The sequence below is a fragment of the Mytilus galloprovincialis genome, chromosome 14, assembly GCF_965363235.1.
Source record: "Mytilus galloprovincialis chromosome 14, xbMytGall1.hap1.1, whole genome shotgun sequence".
NCBI lineage: Eukaryota > Metazoa > Mollusca > Bivalvia > Mytilida > Mytilidae > Mytilus > Mytilus galloprovincialis.
In genome coordinates, this window is record NC_134851.1 from 27,001,642 (window position 1) to 27,014,427 (window position 12,786).

General features: G+C 32.3%; 1 long non-coding RNA gene across 1 annotated transcript in view; it reads left to right on the forward strand.

Annotated features, from left to right (window-relative positions):
- The first annotated feature begins 9,962 nt into the window (after window positions 1–9,962).
- The window catches only part of LOC143058705 (uncharacterized), a 37,735-nt gene continuing 34,911 nt past the window's right edge, over window positions 9,963–12,786 (forward strand). The window contains exons 1-2 of the long non-coding RNA XR_012973199.1: window positions 9,963–10,209; window positions 10,692–10,808. This is a non-coding gene — a long non-coding RNA (uncharacterized LOC143058705). The remainder of the gene's footprint in view (window positions 10,210–10,691; window positions 10,809–12,786) is intronic.

The following is a 12,786-nucleotide window of genomic DNA, read 5'->3' on the forward strand; positions in this document are numbered from 1 at the left end:
TTAAAAGACACGTCCTCCAAACGTAGCAAATATGTTGTCAGTCAAGAAATCAAGCATCTTGATAATGTCCGTTTCAGAGACTCCGTCACCCGGAGGCGTGCTTGAGCTAGCCCATCAACAAAAATATGTATACTAGTTCAGTGACAATGGACGTCATACTAAACTCTGAATTGACACAAGAAACTAATATTAAAAATCATACAAGACTAACAAAGGCCTGATGCAACTGACTTAGGACAGATGCCAAAATTCTGCAGGATAAACATGCTTTTGAGATGTCAACCCTCCCCATATACTTCTAGCCAATGTAAAAAACAAAAACACAATAATACGCACAGTAAAACTCAGTTCAAAGAAGTCCGAGTCCTATTTCAGAATATGTAACAAAAGAAACTAAACAAAATGACTGACAATGATACATAAATTAACAAAGGACTACTAGCAGTTACTGACATGTCAGCTCCAGACCTCAATTTAACTGATAGAAAGATGATGTCTTTATTATGTGATAAGACAACTTTATAGTCAAATTTATTCATTCATCTGGCATGATAAGCCTCACAAGATCGGATGGGATATTCTATGTCAAGAACACTACAGAGGGGACCGAAAAATGATCAAGTTAGAAAATGTTATGCAAGGGTTGAAATAAGTTTTGTTTAGAAGTATTTTTTAAGTCGCAATCTAAATGGATACAATTGTCCATTATCACTGAACTAGTTTACACATTTGTTTAGGGGCCAGCTGAAGGACGCCTCCGGGTAAGGAAATTTATCGCTGCATTGAAGACCTGTTGGTGACTCTCTGCTGTTGTTTATTCTATGGTCGGGTTGTTGTCTCCTTGACACATTCCCCAATTCCATTTCAATTTTACCTGAACACAAAATATAAATGAACATATTATAATTGATAATGTCATCGTCTATTATAACAATTGGGAATAGTATGATGGTATGGACTGTAAATGACCTGTTAGATGACCATGTAAATATATTAGCATTTTAAAAGAATGTATTACTTCAAACCCACATTTTTTTTACAGTTTTATTGGCATATCATAGCACTAAAAAGTGGATGCAAGCCATTGTGATCAACACCGAAAGAAAGAGTATAAATCAAGCTATTATACCTTTGAATATCTATATTTTCGCCTAGTTAGAAAGTGTTAAGAATACATGTATACTATTCTGAACCAAGGTACTATACCTATAAATTTAGCAGCAGAAAAAAACATTAATAAAGGAAAGGTATTGTAAATAAAGTTGTAGAAGTTCAAACCAAGGTTTAAAATAAACAACTAAGCTGAGTTTCAAATAGGAAATTCTTCATTATATTTTTACAGGTTGTCTCTATCTAATCTACTTCAATATAACAAGAAACCATGTTATACTATCTTTTTTAAAGTCCGAAACTAGAAAGCCGTGGTGTAGTAGCTACTGCATCGGACTACTAACAAAGGTTAATGGTTTGATTTCCGTTCCGGGATAAAAATTTCAGGAACTTTCCCTTGACACCATTTGCAAGTATGGTCTTGAGTAAACGATGATAGTCAGTCGGAAAGGGACGACAAATGGCTGACCCGTGTTATGAGAGAGATAGCTGTATCTGTTTCCCGTAAAAGACACCCTTGTAGATTTCGAAAAAGAGGAGGCTAATGCCGCTACGCTATACAATGCAGCACTCGCAACCGCAAAGTGGAAAGAGATTAATATAAATAGCAAAACCTGTTTCCCAATCCACTCTAGATAAATATGTTTAAACTAAAATTCGAAACGAAAAGCTGAACAGAAAACGGTCAAAGTTACGTTTTTTCTTTTTTATTGTACAAATGTTGTATACATGCTTGCAGAATCACTCTGTAAATTGAAACTAACATGTAATCATATATAGATTTATAAGAAGTTTTGCCAATGAAATCTCCTGGTTTCTATTAGAAATTAACAATACAGGCAAGAACCTTAGTGACATTGTTGTCACTTTAAGGAGCTTTTTTACAAGTATTAGTAAAATACAATATCTGAAATTGAAAAAAAAAAATGTATGGCATATACATATATATGGAATTTATTGTAACGTTTTTAAGTTAAAGACAGTGTGATATTCTTTTAGCAGATATGCTTATGTGACCATGCTTCTAGTACAGATCTATACGCATGCTTCAATACAGTATCTTTTGTTACTTCAATTCAGTATATATTGTTATTTCCAAACAGTATATGTTGTTATATTTATAATGCGTTCGGGTTAATGTCCGAACGGTGACCTATAGTTGTTAATGTCTGTATCATTTTGGTCTCTTGTGGACAGTTGTCTTATTGGCAATCATACCACATCTTCTATTTTATATTTGTCACAAGTTTATACGAAAAACGATACCTAAAGTACTGAAAAACCTGTGAGTGATTGTTGACACTTCTGACAGTGAAATCAGTTAATTAAAATTGTCGATCCACAATAAAATTACAAAGCCAATAATATAAGTTTCTTTATTGACACTATTTCGTTGACCCAATATTGATAATTTTTGGCCCTCTATCAATTTTCCCGCTAACTATACAACAAAAACAAGAGATGTAATATCATTGATAATGAGGCAACTATCCATCAGCAACCGTAAGGTCTTCGACAATGATAAAACCCTACATCGTATACTAGTATGCGGCTATAATAACCACACCTTAAAAAATAAGTGAAATGATTCATAAAAAAACATTTACGAAGGAAAACTATGACATACATTAGCCAACGATAACTACTGAACTACAGGCAGACAGACAGACACAAGTTAACATAATGACAAAAAAATAAATTCAAACTAATTATTATTGTCTTTACCTAAAGATTGACACGAGGCACATGAACAACCAATATATAAGCTAAAGCGCCGAAATAAAAGTTTACTGCAAACTAGTTCAAAGACAATAACAACATATATTTAAAACATGTTCACTCAGACGAAAGTATCAATAGGTACACATCTAACAGATATAGTATAAAAACGCCATAAACATGTTTTGAGAAATTCACAGCATTGGTGGCTCAAATAGAGTCATCGGTGTTAGTTTTGCTATTGTCATTTTCAACAAATATTTACAGGTATTTATGAAATACAAAATATCTGCATATGGTGCTGGTAATGTTTGAATGCAAAGTCATTATATATGAAATTCTTTTAAAAATTTGAAGATATATTGAGGATGTATTCTTCTGACGTTTCAGTCTCATTCAGTCTCATTGAAATCTCATTCTGTTATTATTTCAAAAACATGTGATACAAGTGGAAAATAGCAATGAATTAGATAATTATCATAATCAAACATAACTCTGTGAAAGAATTGTATGTTTCCAATAAGTGGTTTCAGAGTAATGAAATTTTCAAATTTTAATATTAATCAAGTCAGTCTTTTTAGCCGAAATTTTGCGAAAAATTGTTAGGGGTGCAAAAATGATTTTACCAGAAACATGAACATCCAAGATAACTTTTTCATTTCAAATTTCTTAGATATGTATTTTTTCAATCATTTATAAAAAAGAAGTTGAAATAATATGCCTTTTGTTCTTTAAACAGAGAAAAATCACAAATTTATAAAATTGACAACATGGTAAACTTGACAAGAAAAAGCATAAAAATATGATAAAACTTTCTTATATTAACACCTACCTATATTTTTTTTTTAGTTAAATCTATTCAGATTGGTCTGCACTTCATCTTTATTGAAAGTATGAACAAAAAAGTAATCGTGAAACTGTGATTTGTTTCACGATAATGGCCCAAAAATGTGTAAAAATTGATGAAAAATAGGAAAATCATCAAAATTAGGTACTTTCAATGACCCGTACCGAAAAAAGAAGTGCACCACCATATTAATTTTTCTTCATCAATTATTTTTTTACAGTCTTATAAACCCAAAAATTAAGTTTAGAAAAAAGTTTCATTCTATAAATTTTTGGCTCCTCAGACTCAAACTTAAGACAGAACAACACCATGAACACGAATTCAGCCAAAAAGTGGGTTGACATCAGTTGCTCCGGAATGTTATGCATCATTTATCAGTTTGTGAGGACCATTTTAAAGGAAACTTCTATTAAAGAGTAATATTTGAGAATATTTTTGTCTTGAAAAAATCAAAGAACAAAAATAACGAAAATTGTGAAGGAAAAGTCCTTTCCCAAAAGGTGAAATCAAAAGCTTAAACACATCAAACGATGGAAAACAACTGGCATATTCCTGACTTGGTACAGGCATTGCCTTATTCAGAACATGTTGGATTAAACCTGTTTTTATACCTAGCTTAACCTCACTTGTATGCCATGGCGTTGTCAGTTTTTTTTAGATTATGAGTTTGACTGTCCCTTTGGTATCTTTCGTCCCTCTTTTGTATGACAGTCGCATGGAATTTCATTAAAATGAAAGCACTGTGTGAGGAAAACAAACAGACATAATTCAGTCTTAGATGCATGATATTTTTTTTTATTAATTGTTATTGGTTTTGAACTAGCTGTCAGTAACTGCGAGTACCCTCCTATTTGTACTAAAGTATTTGTGTTGTTCGGATGTACAAGTACCCAGCTACTTCCACTTTGTGATTTTGTTAGATGTAATTCTATTTGTATCAATCTAATGGATAAGTCTTTTTAACTGATTTTGTAGTTCGTTCTTATGTTGTACTGTTAGACCACTTTCCCAGGTTATGGAGCTGACTGGGATCCCGCTAACATGTTTAATCCGGTCACATTCTGTATGTGTGGGTCTGTCCCAATACAGGAACCTGTAATTCAGTGGTTGTTGTGTGTTGCTGTGTTCAAATGGTGTTACATATTTGTTTATCGTTCTTTTTTGTCTGTTCATAAATTAGGCCGTTAGTTTTCCTATTTGTCATTTCGGTGCCTTTTTTAGCTGATTATGCAGAGCGGGTTGTGTTTATTGGCTAGACACTCGATTGACACAGTACATAAGCAAAAATTAAAGACAACAATTCAAAATAATGACCATAGCACAATAATATAATTACTGGATGTATCAATACCGAGCCTCGTCATACGATACCATATTAGAAATACACAAAGACAAATAAGTTTTGAAAATTCCAACTTTTAAAAATTTTAGATAGATACAAGGCTTACATTTTTGTACGCCAGACGCACGTTTCGTCTGCTAAAATTCTCATCAGTAATATGCGAATCAAACAGAGTAAAAAACGGCCGAATACAGTATGAATTTGAAGAAAATTGAGGATCCAAATTTCCGAAAGTATATGCCGAATACAGCTAAAGTTATTTATTTTTGAAGTCGAAAATCCATATTTTTTCGAAAAAAAATCTATGTTTTGCTATTAGTTGATTAATATCGTTTGAAGATGGCCAGTTGTACCAAATAAATAGCTTAAGGTACAGGAATTTCATACATATCCTCACTAGATGTTTACAATGTAGCAAACAACATATTCAATCAATAATGCATGTCCATGGAGTCAAACTGTTACACATTTCTATTCATTGGTGTTGAAGTAAGTTTTCGTGCAAACACGATTTATGTCGTTTCGGTAATAAACCATTCCTAAAAAAAAGTTTCATTCAAACTCAAATTGTTTTCTGTAAGTATTGTTGACCAACATAAGACAAAACCTTTCGAAATTGCAGTGTTGGACTTCTTTTGATTTTAAATATATATAGTACAATGTTCAGAAACTAAGATTGGGGATCTTCTGAATTGTTGCGCCGGTTTTATAATATTTCCGACAAATCAAGGAATGGTTGTAGTATGTTTTCTGTCAATGAAAAAAGAATATCAAAACTCTTATTGCTAACGTGTGTATTATAAATAGTTCAGATTTGTTTACTAGTAAAAAATTTAAAAAAAGATAGGTACCTCAAGGATTGACATGGATATAGAAATACTGTACCAATGAGTAAAATCCTGTGACAGAAATGTCCACTTACAATGAAGCTGTACAATCTGAATTATGACATTGACTTGTTATGTAGGAATTTTGGACTTTAACCTCGTTAACGTGTTCTCCATCTAACTATGAGTTATGCGTTTGCCATTAGATTTGAAAAAGAAGATGTGGTATGATTGCCAATGAGACAACTCTTCAAAAGAGACCAAAATGACACAAAAATTAACAACTTTAGGTTAGGCCTAAATTAAAATATTGTTTGTTTGCCCTTTTCCGACCCTATTTTTTGAAACAAGGTAGGTAGGTAGGTAAAATATTTTATTTTTCTTTCCCATAAAATAACTTGGCTCGGTACATTTTTTGTCATGGGTAGGCAGGTAGGTATAATATTTTATTTTATAGATACAATATCTGAATGATATCATTTTTGTCTGTATTTGCTCTTGTTTTAAGAATGATCGATTTTACTAATCTTTACTTTTATTAACGTTTCTGAATAGTCCCAGGAAGTTATGAAAAAAAATTATCATGTATAATGTGAAGTTAATTTATATGCACTTCTATTTGTTTTTAAATATCAAAATATAGGGCTCGAGCATATTTTCAACAATTATATGCCTGGAACTTTTAAAGAGTTTTAACTTGCACTGATATTCTGTACTACGTACATGTACCTTGTACGCTTAACTTGACCGACAGATTTATTAATATCATATATATCTCCCTAGCATGGTTTGTGAAACAGCTTTACTATGTGCAATCTATTAGGGGGTAGGACCTTTATCGGGACTTCAGGATTGGGTGTTTTTAAGCTCAGGATTTCAGGATTTCCAGGAATTGTTTTTTTTTTTTAATTTTTGGGATGCAGAATTTAAATTTATTTAAATTCGGGAGCTCAGGATTTCATGTTTTAAAGCCCGGGATTTCAGGATCCGGACCCTCCAACCCCTATCTATAGTATGTGTCATTCCGACATTCTACCAATTTTATCAAAATTTGAACTGAAATTATCAGAGATGATATCTGTGAAATAAAAAAAAAATATTTGACTAGAATATAAAGCCACTGCCCAGCAGTGCATTTCCCACCATCGTCATCATGCAACCAGTTAAAAGAGCTAAAACTAAGCATTTATCTTACTTTATTTACAACCCTAGAGACTGAGTGTGTCCGGGTGTTATAAAAAAAAGCTAAAAGACTTGAAACTCAAATGTCACATATTTTACATCGCATTTATAAATGGTCTGCAAGGAAAACTTGGCGATTTTACTGCCAATTATTCTCCAATTTACAGGACTTCGGTTCATTTCAGATATAAATAAAATGTCAAAGCTGGTAACAGGCAGCAATAACATAATCATCCGGATATACGAATCACTAAACGTCATCCTTATACATGTTATATAGGATACAACATCCGTTAACAAAATATTTTGTACACACGTTGATAATTTTGTATTGGACAAACTTTTTTGAATGAACCCTGCTCTTCAAGTATAAAGGGCAACGTTGGTTATACTTTCAACATCGACTTCAATCAAAAGCTTTGAATCTCTAAATGCAAGTGTTCATGCCAAACGCTGACGTGATACCAAATGGACTTAACCTTATACGGGGAAGATAAAACCTGTGGATTCCGGTAAAAAAGTTTTGAGCAGGAAATACAAATATAAGATTTTCGGGAGGAACAAAAAATAATTAAAACAAAATATTGCTGGTAAATACAAATAAAAGATTTTCAGTCGGAACGAATTTATAGAGTCGGTCGGTAAAGGGCAAACAAATAATATTTTAATTTAAGCCTTACCGTACGGCCTTTAACAATGAGAAAATCCTATATTGCATAGTCAGCTATAAGAGGCCCCGAAGTAACAATGTAAAACAATTCAATCGAGAAAACTAACGGCCTAATTTATGTACAAAAAATTGAACGAAAAACAAAAATGTAACACATAAACGAACGACAATCCCTGAAAAACAAGCCCATGGCTTGGGACAGGCACATACATACCGAATGTGGCGGGGTTAAACATGTTAGCCGATTCCCAAACCTCCCCTAACCTTAAACAGTGGTATAACTATACATTTTAAGCCAAAAAAAAAATCAACCAATCTACCGAGCAATCAGAATATGAAACTTTCTTGTATTATGATTAAAGATAGAAATTCTTAAACTGATTTTAAATGCCTTAGTTTTGTGAAGTCAACATTAAGATGTTGTCCTATCGTACGCCGTTATATATGGCTCCACTCAAATGAAAGATTTAAATATCTTGTTAACACCACTCGTGAGATATTTTCAACGATGAGTGAAGATATTTTTCCGTTCCAACAACATCATTAGGTCAAACAACAGAAACTGACACTTCATTAAATTTTACAACCATAATCATGATTTTTTTTCCGATACGAGTTGTTTCTGTCTTAACTCACTAGCGAAATTTATATGCAGTCTTAGATCTTTGGATACTAGTACTAAAATAGTTCTTATATGTATATTACCCTTTATAACCTATTTCTAATTGTTACATTTTTGGACTGAGTGTTGACTTGCATGACGTGTTATTCATGCATAGCAGGACTGGATTACCCTGTCAACGCAACCGCTCTTGCTACGTTTAGAGTTATGCGGCTCTTTCATTTTCGTACTACTGTGTACCATATATTTATCTTATTTATATAGACAATAACTTTTTAGTGTCTTTAAATATCAGCTGTATTTGTACGAGGCTAGGAAACAAGGTGTATGCGAGCTTTTAGCGAGCTAATAAACCTGTTTTGAGCCGAGTACAAATACAGCTGACTTTATCCTGCAATTAATTCTGAATATTATTCGTGTTTTGAAAGACACAAAAACACATGTCTTGCATTCATTTTTGATTTGAAATCCCTTGAGGCCCGTGTAGTAAAACGATACGATCTATTTTAACATAACAACTAATTTCAACAGTAAAATCAAATAAAAAAAACATTGTCCAATTTAAAATAGGAGTGTACGAGTTGTCCTACGCTTCAGACTCGACATTCACTAAACATACATGCTGAAATTGACATGGTTGTGTTTGTTACACAATCATACACTTTCAAGTTTTTAAATCGATAGTTGTCATTGTAGAAAAGACTGCTGTTCATGTGTGTATGTTATCAGAAAATTTGTGTGATACTTATTACTCTAAAGAAATGTTTGAAAACAAACAAAACGTATAAAAGTAGTCGTTAATTCGCAATTAATACGTCATTGGAATGCGACTGCAATACACATTCTAAGGTCACGCAGGTTCATACAATACTCAGTCCGGTAGTGGGCGGAGCTTTAAAGCGATATCTGTATAGTATACAGATACAGCATAGCTATATCTGTAGGACTGTATCTGTATAGTAGAGCATCCAATTGCAGGATAAAATGATTTAATTTACTCTTCTAACATGTAAGATCTTTGTGTACTAAATGTTCCTCGTCGTCGTATTTATACATTTTATAAACTGGTTGCTATGAGTGTCACTTGTGAGTCTATGTCTTGTAGACGAATTACGCGTCTGGTTTACACAAATTTAATTCTGGTATTTATGATGAGTTATTCATTGTGATTGAAACTCACAAATTAGATTGAAAAAGGAAATTGACAAAATTGAATAACTAGAAAAGTATTGTTTTTGGTGCAAAAAATGAGATTTTTATCATAACTCTTCGAAAACGGGAAACCGAAAAGTTTGTCCAACATCCGATATATTATTGCAAGATAATTTTTTTTATTTTTAAGTCAATATTTTTAACAACATTTCTGTGTTCTTTGTTGACATGCATCATCATTTAAATGGTCATAATCATAAATTGACTGTTAATTGAAGTTTGAAATTTTCGAAATACTAGTGATTTTTTACCTAAGGAATAGATTCGAATATCAGGATGCGACTTTTTGTAGATGAAACGTACTTCTTGCGTATACAAACCGTAATCCCGGTATCTATGATGAGTGTTAGACAAAGGGGAAATTGAACACTTATCCATCTTCCGATGCACTTAATAACATTAATAACTCTTAAACACCATTTGCATTACAGGGCCATTGTGTACGTCACTCGAATTGTAACTACAACATATTATAGATGGATTCTGGAATACAAATGCATGTATATGAAGATACCAGTACATATAAAGACGGGCACACATACGAACCCATCAAGACTGTCAAAAAGGACGATACTGGTTTAATATCGTGGAAACAACGGTCTATTATTTTTATCTTGATTCTTGTAGTGTCCCTGGTGTATATTGCTATTGGACTAACTGTGACTTATTTTATATTACGTAAGTTAAACTATATACATTCTGTTATGTGTGGATTCAGGGTTTAGATGGATTTATTTCAAGGTTATAACACATTAAACTTTAATGCCAACGTGACAAAGTGACCATTGTGCCTTTTATATTGTATTTATAATTCTCCGTTTCACACTCTAAAGTACTATTGATAATTTTATTGTGAGTAACTTAAAATTGAAGAACGTCAATTCAAATTTTAAATTTCCAATATTTATGATATCGTTAGCAAATCAATACATTTTAGCATACGCTTTCGAAAATATTACCCAGAATACGTTATATTTTGAAACGGTACATCATCTTTTGAGATGAATCAGCCATGTTATATCAACGTGCATTACATTAATTTCGTTTCACTGACGCTGTGACACAAACAACCACCATAAAGATCATTTATGGAATTTTGAGGTTCTGCAAATATTTATGCCTAGACGTAAAACATTCATCAATTTCAAATTTAATTGCAGATTCATTGATTGATGAGAAAATGGCAAACATGGATAGAAGAATAGATGAGCTATCAGAATCCAATACGTCTATACCTGAAATTATCAAAAAGATGGTACGTGAAAATTCAGAGAGAGGTATGCTATACAAAGTATTACAGTTACCAACAGTTTTCTTTATGTCATGTTCGTGTGTTTATTTTCCTTTGAATCAATCCGGACATTTATTTTTATCTTAATAGTCGTATTTTAGTGCCTACCACGTGATCTATGATAAAATCGAAATAAGAATGGTTGATATCAGAAACCATAGACACAATATACAATTTTTATCCGTAGGTCACGTTTCTCACACTAGACATTAACAATAAAATACCATACGTATAGAGTTTGACGTGCGTACCAAAAACACTGTGCGGGACAAATTTGCCATTCCGGTACCGGCAAATCTGACTTTGTCGGTTTACAAGATATCAAAAAAAAATTTTGCCCAGTGATAGATTATTGAAAAATAAAAAAAATGCCATATGTCCCAACTTGTCACTGTTGTCACTCTTGTCACTGCAGCTGATTAAAAGTACATTTCCCATGGGAAATTTGATAATTCCCATGGGAATATTAGAATTTCCCATGGGAACATTGAAAGTTCCCATGGGAAAAATTACTTTTCCCATGGGAAGTTTAGAGTTCCCATAGGAACTTTAAAGTTCCCATGGGAACATAAGTAAATTGTTTGTTCCCATGGGAAGTTCTAAATTTCCCAAGGGAAACTTTAAATTTCCCAAGGGAACTTTTCTTCCCAAGGGAACTCCTTTTCTTCCCATGGGAAAATACTTTTCCCATGGGAACAATATTTTTTCCCATGGGAACAATAATTTTTCCCATGGGAACAATAATTTTTCCCTTGGGAACAATAATTTTTCCCTTGGGAACAATATGTTTTCCCATGGGAACAATAATTGTTCACATGGGAAGTGATATAACTAAAAAGAAAACATAAAAAAATCCTCTAATTGCATGAGTGAAGCAATTTCACAAAACGGACTAAGTTATTATGGGTACAAGTATTTCTTTGAATCTTGTAGAAATATATAATTGTGTGTTCTACGATTTTTGTCTTGGCATGCTTAATTGAAAGTAAATCACTATGTGTCAAAAATTTAACTACTATAAATTCAGAAATTATTGCTGTTTTTATTATTGTGAAAATAGTGACAGGGTTATAATCACAATAATATACACTTGCATATTGAAATTTTTTATGAACTAAACAGGATTATTCTAAATTTTGCACACCAAAAAATGATGAAATTGAGAAAAATCGCACTTACAATTGCTAGCTATAATTTCTGAATTTTCAGTATATAGTTTTGCATATATAGCTTTCACACCATTGCACACAGTGTCTTATGTTTATCCATTTGAATGTTTTTGTGTTTTTTTCATGCAGACATTTAAATGTTGATAGGTCTTGCTCATTGTTGACGGCTGTTCAGTCACTGGCTGAAAATACCTTTATCTCTGGTTTTTAGTTGTCTCATTGGCAATCACATACCATATCCTTACTTAATTTCAACACTTCTTAATTTAAGTTATGTACATTTGAGAATATCATTTTCAAAAAGACAAAACATTACAATTGGTATAACAAATAAGGCACTTTTGTTTTAATATTTCATCTTTCACTGAGATAACACCATCAAGTAAAATGTGTGAAACAAAAACAGAAAATTAAACAAACAGCAATAAAATAACTTAATTAAGCAAGTGTCAATAAACCTGCACAAATAACATAAATAATATATCTAAGGTCATAAGCAAGTGACAATAAACATACAGCAATAATATATCTAAGGTCATAAGCATAAACATGCAGCAATATTATACATTGTATATCTAAGGTCATAAGCAAAAGACAATCAACATACAGCAATAGTATATCTAAGGTCATAAGCATAAACATGCAGCAATAATATATCTAAGGTCATAAGCAAGTGACAATCAACATACAGCAATAATGTATCTAAGGTCATAAGCATTTAAAAAAAAAACTTGCAGCAATAATATATCTAAGGTCATAAGCAAGTGACAATCAACATACAGCAATAATGTATCT